Below are 16,467 nucleotides of genomic sequence, written 5' to 3' on the forward strand. Positions count from 1 at the left end.
GCACTTTTGGAGGGATGAGAAGATAGATGCTGGAAAAATTCTGTCAAACCTCTTTCAAACATGTACAGTGTCTCAATTTTAACCTCGTGGAAAATCAATGACTTTTCTGAAAAGCCCAAGCTTGTAAGTCTTCAACCTGTGGTAGTTACGCAATCTGGTGTCCATTTGAGAGGGTTATGAGTGAAGGGGTGGAGTCTAGGCTGTCAATTAGATCATAGCCGATGAGGCCTCTGTATGGGTGTGGCCTTCTCGTGAGAATTCGGGGAAATCCAGTTTTCCTCCTTGGAGATGGGAGGCACAGCTCTCTCTCTATGCTCACTCCCTGAGAGACTCTTTACTGACAAGACACATGGCACTATGCTGACAGACCCTGTGCTCTGGGAACTGGAAAAGCCACATGGTGACTCCTGCCAGTGCTGAGATGCTTACAACACCACGCAATCCAAAAAATTTCTACCCACTGGCCTGCGATCAACCTGCATCCATGTCATTGCCTGAGTTTCATGACTCCGAAGAGAACTTTATAAATTGGCATCAGATATATGGGCTACTATTGGACTTATGGACTTGGACTGGGTTCGGATGATTTCTTAATGTACAGTTACACTTTATATAAAACTCTCTTTTATACACATATGACTTTCTATGGATTTGTTTCTCTAGTCTACCTACCCACACTAACAAACAACTTATCTGTTACACTCACAAATTTTGGAGTGAAAAACATGTAAGCTTCCTAGTTCCTCTTTTCTTTTGAAAAAAAAATTCACCCAATTAATGCTGCAGTTTTTTCTACCATTTTCTTATGTCCTTCAGCAAAAGAGAGACATCTTGAGAATGTTACCATGGTGAAAACAATGGGCTGAAAACCCCTGTTAATTTGCTGTTCTATTGTCTCACAAATGGTATTGTTAAAAATAAATCAAGAGATTTGAAAAATAAGAATTTTCTAAAGCATGAGGTAACAATAGTTGGTCATTTTTAATTCGGTATACTAAATTTCTGTGTTTCATATTTCATTTCAAGTGCATATTTTCCCCATGTGACTATAATCCTTTAACAAGGTGGCTCAATCGTGTAGTAGTCCACCACTTGAAAATGTACACACAAAGGAGCACTGGAAAGAACAACGCTGATCTCTGAACCTTACAAGTCTGGCTTGATTTCCCTGATGGTCACAATAATCCAGTTTTGCATTCTGGTTTATGTTTACTTGCCCATCCTCTATAGGCAACGGAAGTAATAGACATCTCTTTTTTGTAGCTGTTTTTTGTTTGTTTTTAACGGGAAAAATTATTGGGGGCTATTCATACATCTTGGTAAAAACAAGTTTCTTTCTGTAACAGAATAGGTAAATACGATAAACTGTGCCAAAATTCAAAGTTGAAGCAGCAATTGCCTATTTCTCACATACATTTTTTTCCGGGATTACGTTAAGAATAACGTAAATAATGGGCTAAATAATGGGGTTAAGAATCATGGGTAACCGGGCCGGCTCCAATCCCAACTACTAAGGGGACACCTGCCCCTCCCCCCAGAAGAATTTATTTCAAAGGACAGCATTGACTCTGCAGCTCTGGGAGAGGGACATATCTGTTCAGAGCACACAAGAGCAGATGAAGGGGGAGGAGGACAGAGTGGAGCACATCCTGGCCCACCAGGCCTCGAGGATGATGTTCTAAGTTAGAGCAACCAGTACACATAGAGGACCACATGGCTGGCCCCACTATGAGACATGAAGCCCCTCACTGACCCAGAGCCCTACAGGAGACAACACTGGAGACACAGTGTGGGAATTGTGCCCAATCTGATCCCACCACACCGAGGCAAAACACTAAGGGGCTGCAACAGAACAGCAAGGAACCGGAGCAGCGAGGTCCCCAGAGAATGCTAAAGGTGGACTTTGGGGCCAGGGTGTGGTGCTCCAACAGGCTGACTGGAAAACACTCCCAGAGGCCAAAAACAGTCCTTGAACTAACTACAAGCTTTCGTTTCTTGTAGTGTTTTTTTTTTTTGTCATTGGTATGTTGTTGTTGTTTTGTTGTGTATAGTTGCTTGTTTTTGCTTTGTGTTATTTTTGTGCATCTTATCTCCACAGGTCTGTCTAAATAATAAAGGCTAGATGAACAATCTTGAGGAGGAAACAGCGGGACCGACAATTCTGGGGGGACATGGGAGACAAGGAGGTGGAGGGAAAGGTAGTGGTGTTAACAAACCCAGGGACAAGGGAACAACAAGTGATCCAAATTGGTGGTGAGGACAGGGTGGGAGGCCTGGTAGGGCATGATCAAGGGTAATGTAACCAAGAGGAATTTCTGAAACCCTGGTCGGGACTGAGCATGATAGCGGGACAGGAGGAAAGTCAAGGGAAATAGAGGAAAGAGTTGGGAGGCAAAGGCATTTATAGAGGTCTAAATAAAGACATGTACATATGCAAATATATTTATATATGAGGATGGGGAAATAGATTTATGTGCATATATTTATAAGTTTAGTATTAAGGTAGTAGAAGGACATTGGGCCTCCACTCAAGTACTCCCTGAATGCAAGAATACTTTCTCCTATTAAATTGGCATTCTGTGATGCTCACCTTCCCAACACAACCACTAAGGACAAAGTGAGTGAATAAGCAAATGTGGTGAAGAAAGCTGATGGTGCCCGCCTATCAAAAGATATAGTGTCTGGGGTCTTAAAAGCTTGAGGGTAAACAAGCAGCCATCTAGCTCAGAAGCAACAAATCCCACATGGAAGAAGCACACCAGCCTGTGTGATCATGAGGTGCCGAAGGGATCAGTTATCAGGCATCATCAGAACAAAAAGTCTTACCATAGTGAATAAAGGGGAGAGTGTAGAGTGGAGACCCAAAGCCCATTTGTAGGCAACTGGATATCCCCTTACAGAAGGGTCTCAGGCAGGAGACAAGCCAGTCAGGGTGCAATTTAGCAACGATGGAAAATACAAGTTTCCTCTAGTTCCTCAATGTTTCCTCCACCCCCCCACCCCCACTATCATGATCCCAATTCTTCCTTGCAACTCTGGCTATATCAGAGGATGTATACTGGTACAGATAGGAACTGGAAACACAGGGAATCCAGGGAGGATGATCCCTTCAGGACCAGTGGTGTGAGTGATGATACTGGGAGGGTAGAGGAAGGGTGGGTTGGAAAGGGGGAGCAGATTACAAGGATCTACTTGTGACCTCCTCCCTTGGAGACAGACAACAGAAAAGTGGGTGAATGAAGATGTCAGACAGGGCACTATATGAAAAAATCATAATTTATAAATTTTCAATTGTTCATGAGGGAGGGGGTAGTGAGGAGGGAGGGGAAAATGAGGACCTGAAGCCAGGGGATTAAGTGGAGAGCAAATATTTGAGAATGATGAGGGCAATGAATGTACAAGTGCGCTTTACACAATTGATGTATGTATGGATTGTGATAAGAGTTGTATGAACCCCTACTAAAATGATTTTTTAAAAAGAATCACGGGTAACCAATCCGCTTCATTAGAAGTACAATAATCACAGTAGCCAGATAAGAGAGAACATTGAAAATTACCCATTTCCCTTTAATATTTCTATTGCTCATACTTACCTGGCAGGGGAGATACCATGATCACAAAGGTGGTTTTCCCAGGGTGAGGCTTATCCATTGCACTCTGGATGTGCTGACCCCTGCGATTTCCCCAAATGTGGGAGACTCGACTGCATAATTTGTGGTAGTGGGGGACTGCGTTCACGCTCTCCCCTGGAAAAAATATTTCTATTGTTCATATTTCTTGCCATAGTCATTTCTAATTGACTCGACTAAATTTGAGGGGTCAAACTAACGTAACACCTCTTTTAGACCTGAAGACAGCAGAGAGCTAGACAGATTGGTGGGAGCAGTCATAGCCACTACACTAAGTGAGAGATTTATTTGATTGTTTGTTTTTCCTTTGCTATATTTTGCTAATTACAGTGTACTTGGAGCAGAAGTTAGCAAAGTTTATTTGTAAAGAGTGAGATAATAAAGGTGTTTGGCTTTGTGGACCATCTCATCTCTGTCACAACTACTCAACTCTGTGGTTGTGGTGCAAGAGCAGTAAGACACAACAAATTGTAAATGAGTATAGTTTCAGTATGTGTTATAATAAAACTTTATTTACAAAAACAGAAGGTGAGCTTGATTTGTTTCCCAGGTCGTGGTTACTCTCCCTTGACTTGGGGCAGCACCCAACAAGAGTCAAGACATTATATGATTGCTCAGGAGGCTGCCTCATATAACCAAGCACAATGCACATCACACAAATTCATATTGATTAGAATAGGAATTGTATCTCCTGGATTTGTGCCTGGTCGAAGGCCAATATTTAATTTTTGTACACCAAATATTTTACACTTCTATGGTGCAGATACCAATAGTCTGACATCATAGGAGGATGGAAAAGTGTTCCAGACAACAGCAGATACAACAAAAAAATTATCAATATGATTCGTTGATACATTATTTGTATTTCTCTATTTATAAACTATTATAAAACACAGAGCAATATCGATCATAACAAAAATAAGCTATTTAATTTTTTCTCTTAATCCAATTGCTTAGTGTATGACTATGTATACATGCACACATGCACAATTAATTTCTTATGATACTGTATAATCAACTTCACCTGATGACTGTTTTTGCCTAATAGTCTCCAAAGATATAAAACTTTCATAATTATGATTTTTAATGAGACATTTAGATTTTCATTAGGTGTTTAGATTCATTTATCTTACCAGGTGCCTTTGCCTGATTGAGCATGCCTCAAACTTTCACTACATAATATTACAGCAGAATGGTTACACATAAGTTTGAGCATATCTCTAGTTATTTTTCTTCAGAAAGATTCTTAAAGATTTAATTCCTAGGTTCCCCATAAAACATAAGAATATGTTCTTGCCTTTGAATTGTCTTGACAAATTTCCCCTGGAAAAAATTATGTTCTCCTTCATTCTCATAAACAGGGTGTGAATATATCTATTTCATATTATTATCATCAACATTGGTAATTATCTTCATTGTTGGTCAAAATTATAGATAATTTATGTCAAAACACACTCTTAATTAGCTTCCTTTATTTTGTGACTCAAGGATTACTCATTTTTCTGACAATCTCAGGATCCACAGGAAAAAAAATGATTTTTTTCAAATATTGTGAAATATTTCATATTTTAGAGAGTATTTGTAATTGATTCCTTTCTTATTTAGATAATTTAAACCCTTCTTAAAAATTCCAGGATGTCATTAAGACAACATAGGATGCAATTAACAGATATAATTATCAGTATTATAATACTTATTCTCAATAACATATTATTTAATTCCTTACTTTGTCTATGCAACGTTTTATTATTTTTACAATAAAAATGATAAATAAAAACACATATGTGGGGAGGGGCTCTAATTGAAACAGCTGGTTTTTCAATGGCCCTCAGGAAACTCAATCATATTATGTTAATCTTATAATGATTTCGTTCCAACACTACCTTATTTTTGACTTTGTGATTGTCACTTGAGTACGCCATGAGGGGAGGTTTGAGTTCCTATTATTTCATGCACAATAACAAGAGAAAATTATACTATTTATTTGAATATAAATGTTGAAAGATAGTGGTGATGTTACAACTGTAATAACAACAAAACAGGATGAAAAAAAGTTTTAGGAGGAGGTGTATTTCAAAGCAAATAAACTGGAAAAAATGTTAGGACGTGGAAACAAATGAGAAGTTCCCCATTCCACTTGTGGCTTTTAGAAGTCTTTCTCTTTTGCAGTATTTGTGATATGTTTTCTTTCTTTTGTTTTTTAGGAATCATTTTATTGGGGGCTTGTACAACTGATCACCATCCATACATACATCCATTGTGACAAGCACATTTGTACATTGTTGCCACCATCATTCTCAAAACATTTGCTTTCTACTTGAACCCTAGGTATCAGCTCCTCATTTTTTCCCTACCTCCCCCGCCCACAATGTACCCTTGATAGTTTATAAATTAGTATTATTTTGTCATGTCTTATATTGGCCAATGTCTTCCTTCATCCACTTTTCTGTTGTCCATCTCCCAAGGAGGGGGTTATATGTAGATCCTTGTAATGGGTTCCCCCTTTCTCTCCCACTTTCCTTCTACCCTCCCGGTATTGCCACTCTCACCAGTGGACATGAAAAGATCATCTGTCCTGGATTCCCTTTGTTTCCATTTCCTATCTGTACCGGTGTACATCCTCTGGTCTAGCCGGATTTGTAAGATAGAATTGGGATCATGATAGTGGGAGGTGGGGGGGCGGGCAGGGAGAGCATTAAAGAACTAGAGGAACGTTGTATGTTTCATCATTACTACACTGCACCCTGACTGGCTCATCTCCTCCCCGTGACCCTTCTGTAAGAGGATGTCCATTTGCCTACAGTTGGACTTTGGGTCCCCACTCCCCACTCCCCCTCATTCACAATGATATGTTATTTTTGTTCTTTGATGCCTGTTACCACACCCTGCATGGTGTGCTTCTTCCATGCAGGCTTTGTTGGTTTTGAGCTAGATGGCTGCTTGTTTATTTTCAAGTCTTTAAGACCTCAGATTCTATATCTTTTGATAGGTGGGCACCATCAGTTTTCTTCACCACATTTACTTATGCATCCATTTGTCTTCAGTGATCATGTCAGGAAGGTGAGCATCATCGAATGCCAGTTAAATACAACAAAGTGTTCTTGCATTGAGGGAGTACTTGAGTGGAGGGTGATATGTTTTCTTAAATCACATTTTCTTGCCTTCCTTCTACTTCCAAATGCCCCTCAACAAATTAAGGTTTCCATCTCTACATCACTGTTATTTGATTCAAAGAAGACAGATTTGTAATGTTATAGTAATTAACAGAGAGAATATAAAATGAAGTAAAGGGCTATGATAATCATAATTATTGTTAATTGATAGATTCTATTATCCTTGAAAAGAAGTCATTCATGATCTATTCTGCTATTTTATGTACTAGACATGTACTTGAATTTTAATAATAGAGAGTAGTGGAAGCAAAACATAATGAGAAAAGGTGAAGCAAAAATTGTTTGGATTTTTAATTAATGCAAGAATTTCTAAAAAGCTTTCAAGGAACTCTAGTGGTGCTATTGGGTAAAACTGTAATGCTAACGAAAAGGTCAGTTGTTCAAATCCAACAGAAGTTCATACGGGGGAAAATGAAGCTATCTCTTCCCATAAAAATGTACAGCCTTGTAAATACTAGAGAGGACAACTGTGTGTCAGAATGCACCCAGTGGTAAGGGTTTGGTTTGTGTTTTAAGGAGCATTCTGGCTGTACTTCTTCAAAGACAGATTTGTTTGTTCTTTTTTTAAATGTTTTTTAAAACATTGTATTAGGGGATCATAGAACTCTTATCACAATCCATACGTACATCAATTGTGTAAAGCACATCTATACTTTCTTTACCCTCATCATTTTCAAAGCATCTGCTCTCCATTTAAGCTCTTTGCATCAGGTCCTCTTTTTCCCCCCCTTCCCCGCTCCCCCCTCCCTCATGATCCCTTGATAATTTTTAAATTAGTATTTTGTCACATCTTGCCCTGTCCTATGTCTCCCTCCTTCACCCCTTTTCTGTTGTCCGTCCCCTAGGGAGGAGGTCACATGTAGATCCTTGTAATCCGTTCCCTCTTTCCCATTTGTTTGCTCTTCCAGCAGTTCTTGGTATATTCAATATAAATTGTCATCCTGTAATTGAAATGTATCAATTCTTCAGTTTTCTTTATTCATTGTTTAGATCAAAAATACAACTGCTTTGGTCCGGACACCTTAGTCCTCTCAAGCTGATCTTTTCTTTGTACCACTTTAAAGAAATTGTTTGCAGACCATTTGCCTAATTCACGTTGCTTTGATTCATTGGCTGTGGCTATGGGAGTGGACTGTAAAGCAAGTGAAATGGAATACCTGACAACGTCAATCCTTGCTCTGTTTGGCGGCCTATTGCTCCGGGGTCCACTTGTGGACATTTGTGTTGCTTGTGTTGCGCTGGAAGCCACACTGTAGGCTGTAGTCTTTTTATCCTCTTCAGTAAATGTTTCAAGTCCTCTCCATTTCGCAAACAGCTAGTTTAATTTACATATCATAGGTTGTTACTGACCCTTCCTCTAACCCCGATGCCTTGTTCTTCTTCATGGAGTATAACATACAATCACTATAACGATTGAATAACGACGAGCTAACAGATAGAATCTTGCCGTACCCATTTCCTGATATTAAGCCACACAATATCTTCTTGATTGTTCAAATTGTCTCTTTATAGATGGTCTCTGCAGGAGCACAATTAAGCATTTTGTAATTCCCAGATTTTACAATGCTCACCATAATTTTTATGATCCATAAAATTGAGTTTCTTTGAATATTAAGAAATACCACAGGTAAACATCAATCATTCTGATATTTCCTACATTCAACCCAAATCTATCTGATTCAGCAATGCATTTTCTCAATTAACATTCTCTTCTACATCTGTGTTTAATTTCCAGCAGTTCCCAGTTGATGTGCTGCTGCAGCCATTTTTGAATTATCTTCAGTAAAATTGGATTTGCCTCTGATACACACATATTCATGATATTATTTGATCATTTGCACATTCCATTAGATCACCATTATTTGGAATGGATGCATATATGAATCTCTTCCATTTTATTGGCCAGGTGCCTGCTGAGTTCCAATTTTTTTTGGCATAGATATTTCCAGTGTTGTACGTGTTTGTTGAAATATTTGAAAAACTTGCTATTCCATCAATTACCAGAGACTTTTCCACCAATGTCTTCAATGACTTCTTTCTGGAATGCCCCTGGTTCTTGGTCCTATCACTCCCCCATGAAATGGCTGAACCTTGACCAGTTCTTTGGGTATTGTGGCTCTGTGTATTCCTTTGTCTTCTTTTTATGCTTCCTCCATCTTTCAATATTTTGCCAATAGAATCAGTCAATATTGTAACCCAAATCTTGAAATTTGTATTCAGTTCCATAAGCTTAAGAAATTACAACTGTGTTCTTTCCTGGTGGTTTTACAACTTCAAGTGTTTGCACAATTCATGACAATAATTGAGTTTGCCTCTCAACACACCATTTGAAATCTTTAGTAGAGTGTTTTTATTTCATCATTTCTTTCATTAATTTTAGCTACTTTGTACTCAAAAACATGTTTCAGAAGACCATGGGAGATGGAAGGTGGATATCATTGACATCATACAGAAGAAAGAAAAAGGTCATATAAGAGACAGGAAAGAAAGAAAAAAATCAAAATAGATATCCAAAGAGATTCTGAAGTATGATCTTGAATACAGAGTATCCAAGACAAATGAGATTACATGGGAGTAACTGTACATACATGTCTCTCTATCTCAATGCCACCATGTAAAATCTGTTAGACTCTGTTCCAAATTCTATTCCTATAAAATAATAAATATGTCTAGAATGCTGAAAAAAAATAAGCCATCTTCAGCAAAGGCTTATTTGCTATTCTGATAGGGACTACAAAACTACAACAATGCAATAATTAATAATGCATATGCACAAAAAGTCAAAAAATGAAATTAGGGGAGAAGAAGCAGACAAAACAAATCGCAATAAGTACAATAATATTAGTATCAGCCAAGTACTCTGGGAGTATACAAGGGTAAATGATTAATTCTCTTCTGGTAGACAGAATAGGTTTCATAGACAAAGTGACAGATGAACTATATCCCCAAGAATGAGATGTATTTTTCAAGTCTTGCATTTTTATAGGTTTCCAGGAGTCAAATTTATCACAATGTGAAATGAGTTGCTTCAGGAAGTGGTAATCGTTCTATCACCGAAGATGATAAAGGACGAGCGGGCAGAACTCATGCAGGCCTGTGTTTAAGCATCTCATGGAGGGTGTTTATCAGAGAGATCCAACTGTTTCAGGTCCTTCTTTCCTGAGATGGTTCCAGAGGGCTTCAAAAATTTGTGGTTAAATAGAATGAAAAGATAACGCAAAATTTCCATGCACATTTTGAAGCTCTTTTATATACTTTTTTATAATGACAGTTAGGGGGAGAACTTGGGTATAGAGAAAGAGAGATATAAATTAATTCTAGGCAAATCATGTCATTTGCCAATGACCTAAAACAATCCATGCTTGATACACACAGAGTGATCCTGTGTAAGCAGGATCATTAATGTTAGGACTGTACTGATGGTGAAAGAAATAACAGTCATATGAGATAAGCAGGAAGGATAAATTGAGTTCAGAGTTTCAAGATCCTCAATATTATATTAAGGTCTTTTAGAATGATTTCATAGCTACCGAGTAGCAACACATATTTTGGAATAATGAAGGAGAAAAGCAAACTCGCTACTATTGAGTTCATTCTGACTCATAGCGACCTTATGGAACAAGGTAGAAATGTTCCCTGTGAGTTTCAAAAACTCCAATTCTATTTTTTCAGTCTTTTTACCCCTTTTTTACATTTTACTAGGGGCTCATACAACTCTCATCACAATCCATATATACACATACATCAATTGTATAAAGCACATCCGTACATTCTTTGCCCTAATCATTTTCAAAGCATTTGCTCTCTACTTAAGCCCTTTGCATCAGGTCCTCTTTTTTTCCCCCTCCCTCCCCGCTCCCCCTCCCTCATGATCCCTTGATAATTTATAGATTGTTATTTTGTCATATCTTGCCCTATCCGGAGTCTCTCTTCCCCCCCTTCTCTGCTGTCCCATGTGACCTCCTCACTGGGAAAACTGTAATTCTTAACAAATATAGAAAGTCCTTTCTTTCTGCCTCAGAGTTGCTGGTGATTTCAAACTGCTGACCTTGAGGAGCTCAACCCAATGCATCACTATGATGTCACCAGCACTCGGAATAATGAAGACTCTTGGAATAATGAAGATATATGAGAACATTTTTTTAAAAACCTGCAGCAATTTATACATTTTAGGGTAGATGTTGGATTATATTTTCAGGTGAACCCACTGGTGAAATTAATAGTAATATAAATATTATAAATTATTTGAGAAGAATTGACTCAATACATTGTTCAAACACATGCATAATATGAGAATATTAAAAATATCTTTTAATAATTGCAAAAGTGTGATTGTGTTAGAGAACATGAATTTAATGCCTGATGTTAGACATAGAAAATTATTTTTATTCAGTAACAAAAGGACAGGATGGTGGACCCTATTAGTCTGAAGTTCCTTACCAAATCTATTAGTCTCTTAAATTTTCCTATTTTCCCATATGCTACAACCTAACTATCTCTTCGTAGTCCAGGTGTAAAACAAGCTAGAAGGCACAGCCATGTCTGGCTCTCCTCCAATTTATTTGCAGAAGACTGACTTCTGCTTAATCGGGTATAAAGAACATGACTCTCTGCTTTTGCAATAGTGGCCAAGTACAAGAAGTCTTTTGTTAGACACATCGCTGCCTCAAACAAAATCAGGGGTCGATTAGGGGTAGATATTGAATTCACAAATAGCAGAGTCTGCCTCAGAAATATAAACTAGGGTCTTAAATTGTGGACACTGTGCATTGGAAAGTCTTACAATGGTGTATTATTTTAGAACTATTTCTCTAGAGTTGAGAAGCCATAGAATTTGGGTCCTTCAATGATTGGCCAGACATCTTGAGAAAAGGAAATTTCCTTTGGTGGATATAAGTGAGAGACACTTGGAAAAGCAATAAGGACATCTCCACTTATGAAGAGATATGCCCAGTGGAAGCTGAAGTCAGAAATATCGAGTATGCATTCATTTTTGTTTTTAGAGTTGTGATTTGCTTATACTCTCTGTATAGTGCTTCAGCGAAAGACTAGGGACATGGTTCAGAAATCCAAATTTATTTGTGGAACATACAAGTTATTTCTAGACATTAGAGAAGAAGTTGGGTCCTGAAGTTAATAATGAAGGAACAGTTAGATTACTGTTACTTAGATAGGCATAAATATAAAAAGTTTGGAGAAGGATAGTAGAATATGCACTATCTCCTTTCCTCTTGTTGCCTCACTCTGGCGGGAAAAGTTCAATCTTGGAACTAATAGAACAATTATTTACCTAGCAAGCATCACCTACGCCTATAAAAATATGAGTAGTTCCTCCAATTTAATATATTCCATTCACTCTGAAGCAATGTAAATGCATCAAATAAAAATATAAATGTATATCTTTTAAATCTCTGATAATTAAATTATCTTTAAATATTCTAGCAACATACTGAGCTTTCTACATGTGTGTTTCATAGTAAATGCCATAGTTTCATATTATGAATCCTTATGCATTTTACAATAGACGCCATGAAGTATCAGTATAAAATATCTCTCCTTGCTTTCTTGCTCATCACAACGAGCTTCATGTTTGCATAAGCAGATACCTGACACGCGCATGCTACTTCCCAAGACCAAGGAAAAGGAAATGAGAGGAGGACTGAAATGAAAGAGGAGGAGGAATAGTGCAAAGAGAAAAATGAGATGTAAAAAGTGGGGGAAAAGGGACATAGCCCCAGTTTCCTACTTTTCAGTCACGGTACTAGAAGTCCTCATGGTGGAATCATAATACACTGGGCTGCTAGCCACGAGGTTAGCAGTTTGAAACCACGAGCTGCTCCACGGGGAGAAAGACTGGGCTTTGCATGTCCATAAAGAGTTACAGTCTAGGGCTGGTACCGATAGGAACTGGAAACACAGGGAATCCAGGTCGGATGATCCCTTCAGGACCAGAGGTGAGAGTGGCGATAGTTGGAGGGTGGAGGGAAGGTGGGGTGGAAAGGGGGAACCAATTATAAGGATCTACATGTGACCTCCCTGGGGGATGGACAACAGAAAAGTGGGTGAAGGGAGACATTGGATAGTATAAGATATGAAAAAATAATGACAATTTATTAATTCTCAAGGGTTCATGAGGGAGGGGGTCAGGGAGGGAGGAGAAAAATGAGGAGCTGAAACCAAGCATTCAAGCATAAAGCAAATGTTTTTGGAATGATGAGGGCAATAAAAGTACAAACGTTCTTAACAAATTGGATGTCTGTATGGATTATAAGAGTTGTACGAACCCCCAATAAAATGATTTAAATTAAAAGAAAAAAGAGTTACAGGGGAACTCACAGGGGGAATTCTATTCTGTCCTATAGGGTCACCCTGAGTGAACTCGAAGGCATTGCGTTTGGGTTTTCTTCGCTGGGCATTATTAGAGAAATGAACTGATACCAGCATAGCACGAACATCGCTGATTGAGGGAAAAGTGTGTGTGTCCACCTTTATCTCTCATTTTTGCCATTTCAAAGTGTCTTAGACTAGGTCCTGCGTCTCTGAAGTTTCTGGATGCTGATAGAACAGATGGGAAACAGTCCTTCCAGCATTTAGAGGAAGGCAGTGAGTCGCAGGTAGTGTGTCTTTGACTGTCACCCAGTTTCACTTTTATTCAGGACAGATTGTCACGGGATTCAGGCTGTCTGCAAATCTTAACCTCATGATCTGTGCACTATTTGGTATCATAAAAATCATTTTTAAAAAACGAAGCAGCAGAAAAAGTAACTGCATGTTGCACTTTTGTGTAGTGCCTAGGAGATCCATTGACTTCGCTGCTCTCCCATTACGTGTCAAAGCCAGTGATGTCCACCAATGTTGGGCAGTCTAGTTAGAAAAAGAATGCAATATGTCTTGTAGTTTCTTCTTCAAAAATAATATGGATGGTATAAACAATACTGTTAATGTTTGATGGTGCAGCTGAAAATAAATGACAGGGCTGTTATAAACTATTATTCAGTCTGTGCAGCAGAGACACACATGTCATTTCTGCTACTTCCTGGTGCCCCTGATGAGATAACACAACCTCTCTGCATTTCAGTTCTCTGTTCACAAAGTAGTAATGGCAGTCCATACCTCACAGGATTGCTGTAATGTTGGAAGGAACAGGGTGTTTCCCAGGTACTCGCCTATAGATAGTGTGTTCAATAAATGTAGGAAGTAGCACTGCTGTGCCTATGAGGGGGAACCCCCCAAACCAGGATTACACTGGGCAGAGCAGAGCTTTCATAGCATGCTGTCCTTGTGAGCTGTGTCCAACATCACAACAGTTTCTGTGGCGTTTTTTCCCAAGCAGGAAACAAAATTTCACAGCCACATGCTATTCTCTTAAATCGCCTGGCACAAAAAAAAAAAAAAAAAAAAGATTTGAGCAAAACTGCTTTTAGGGGGAAAAAAACTCCCTGTGGAAAGAGAGACACTTCCCAGGGGAGGACACACTCCCTCACAGCACTCCTGTGTCTCTCTGGCTCCAAAAGCACCCCTGGAGAGAGACCCAGGCAAATCAGCAGTGACACCATGCAAATGGCATGCGCCCCAGATAGTATCTTAAAGTGTAAGCTTTAAATTCAGGATAAAATACACTTTACTGGCTCAAAACGTCCTCTAAAACGCTCACGAACATTTCATGAAAGGAAGTCTTCTTATTCCTATCAGTGATTCTCTTTCTCTTAGAATCAGAAAATAATATGTAACAGGCACTTCACAAATACTAAAACCTGCATGCCCACTTGCCACTAACATGCTCCCTCCCCTCTGTACTGTGTCCAATACCAGCCAATTACTGTTTACCTGAATATAATAAAACTATACTCCAAGTTTCCTGTCTCCTCTTGCTCAATGGCTGCAACGCGATTGCTCTATCACAATATATGTATTTCTATATACATTTTTTTCACAGAAGTGTTGAGATCTATGAAAGCAGGAAATGCAAATGGGCATTATTGCAAGAATTGCATTGTGATGCACTTTTCAACAATTACAGAAATAACCGAGGAAAATTATCATGAAGTCATGTGAATAAGTTTTCAAAAGAGAATTAAAAATTGATGTCAGTATGCACACTTGTTAAGCATTCTTGAATAATCCGATCGAGATTCCTTTAATTAAGGTAAAGCTCCACTAGGCACGAAATTACCACACAGAGAACAATGGAACGCCATCTCTAACAGCCAGGCATTGCATACGGTGAAGTCGGGAGAAAAACAATAACTGGCAGTTTCAGTGCGTTTGGTACCATAAAGTTATAACGAGAGTGCTAATGAAAAGGGAAGTATATCTTTTATTCCAGATGCCCCACTTCAATCTTCTGTTTTGTCATTTTCAACTGCTATCTTTCCAACTGCCTTTGAGTTGCAAACATCTTCACTTGATTTTAAAATGCAATTATTTTTCTCTTTATATTTTTAACTTCTGAATAAGCTATTTGTTTTTACCATTGACAAGGAGTGAAAATCAAAGTCAAATACCACATTTTAAAATCTGAACTTGAAAATGTAATGTTTTAGGTGGCTCCAAACTAAAATTCAGGTTGCTTAAAATGAAAACTCAAGGCGGGGAGGAGGGAGGGAAAAAAAAGAGGAGCTGATTCCAAGGGCTCAGTGGAAAGTCAATGTCTAGAAAAGAACGAATGAATATATACTTATATACTAATGTGGTGGATACAATTGATGCATGAATTGTAACAAGAGTTGTAAGAGCCCCCAGTAAAATGATTAAGAAGACAAACAAACCAAAAAACTAAAACTTAAAAGTGTGTTATGTTGTAAATAAACTTCCTAGTTAAAATCAAAATTATGAACCAAACATCGTCATAAAATGATTTGCCATTTTCTATCTTTACTGATTCCTATACTTTAAAATCTCAGATTTAATTTAATTTTTCTTGCACTTTAGAAAAGTTCTCCAATAGTAATGTAACATTAATAAGATGCATCAAAAATAAAACAGGCCCTATAATTTTTATTATTTTAAAGTGTTCTCCAGCTGAAATATAAATCTTCTTGCTATGGATTTAGCTTTCCACCAGTGACTAATTTCTTTCATTTATTGTCAAATAGTGTTACCAAGATCAAACCTTGGTATCAATTCTCATTTGTGACCTCTAACTTTGCTCTTGCAGTGGCTATAGGCTGCAGCAAAATGTTAATTTCCAATACCACAGCCATGCCTCATTGATCATAAAGGGAATTACTCATAAGCAGGGGTATGTTAGTGGAAAATCATCATCTGTGTTATTAAAACAATTTGAAAGTCAGATGTATAACTAAATTCATGATGGACAGCACATCATTAGCATCATTATATATAATTTAGATTCATAGTCTTTAGAGCATATTTTAAAAGTATAAAATATTCGTAGGCATCATCAGCTTTTATCTTTTAGCTTCTAACTATGCATTATAATAAAAGTAATAAAAATCTATTATTCCTTGGAAGTCAAATCCTCTGAGGTATAAAATAAATTAACATTATGTCACACGCAAGTTTTCTACTCATCTTTTATAGCAACTTTCCGTTTTCCAGTAGGTGACCATTTGCAGTAATTTGTCATAAGCCAATGGTCTCACGTGTTGAGAATGCTGCCAGACTGCTGAAGGGGAAGTTAGTCTGATGAAATAGAAATGAAA

At 38.0% G+C, this 16,467-nt stretch overlaps 1 non-coding gene across 1 annotated transcript; it reads left to right on the forward strand.

Annotated features, from left to right (window-relative positions):
* The first annotated feature begins 3,585 nt into the window (after positions 1–3,585).
* Positions 3,586–3,749, forward strand: LOC142457463 (U1 spliceosomal RNA). The gene has a single exon (XR_012786193.1). It is a non-coding gene; the product is annotated as a U1 spliceosomal RNA (small nuclear RNA).
* Positions 3,750–16,467: the final 12,718 nt, after the last annotated feature.

The sequence above is a fragment of the Tenrec ecaudatus genome, chromosome 9, assembly GCF_050624435.1.
Source record: "Tenrec ecaudatus isolate mTenEca1 chromosome 9, mTenEca1.hap1, whole genome shotgun sequence".
Classification (NCBI taxonomy): Eukaryota; Metazoa; Chordata; class Mammalia; order Afrosoricida; family Tenrecidae; genus Tenrec; species Tenrec ecaudatus.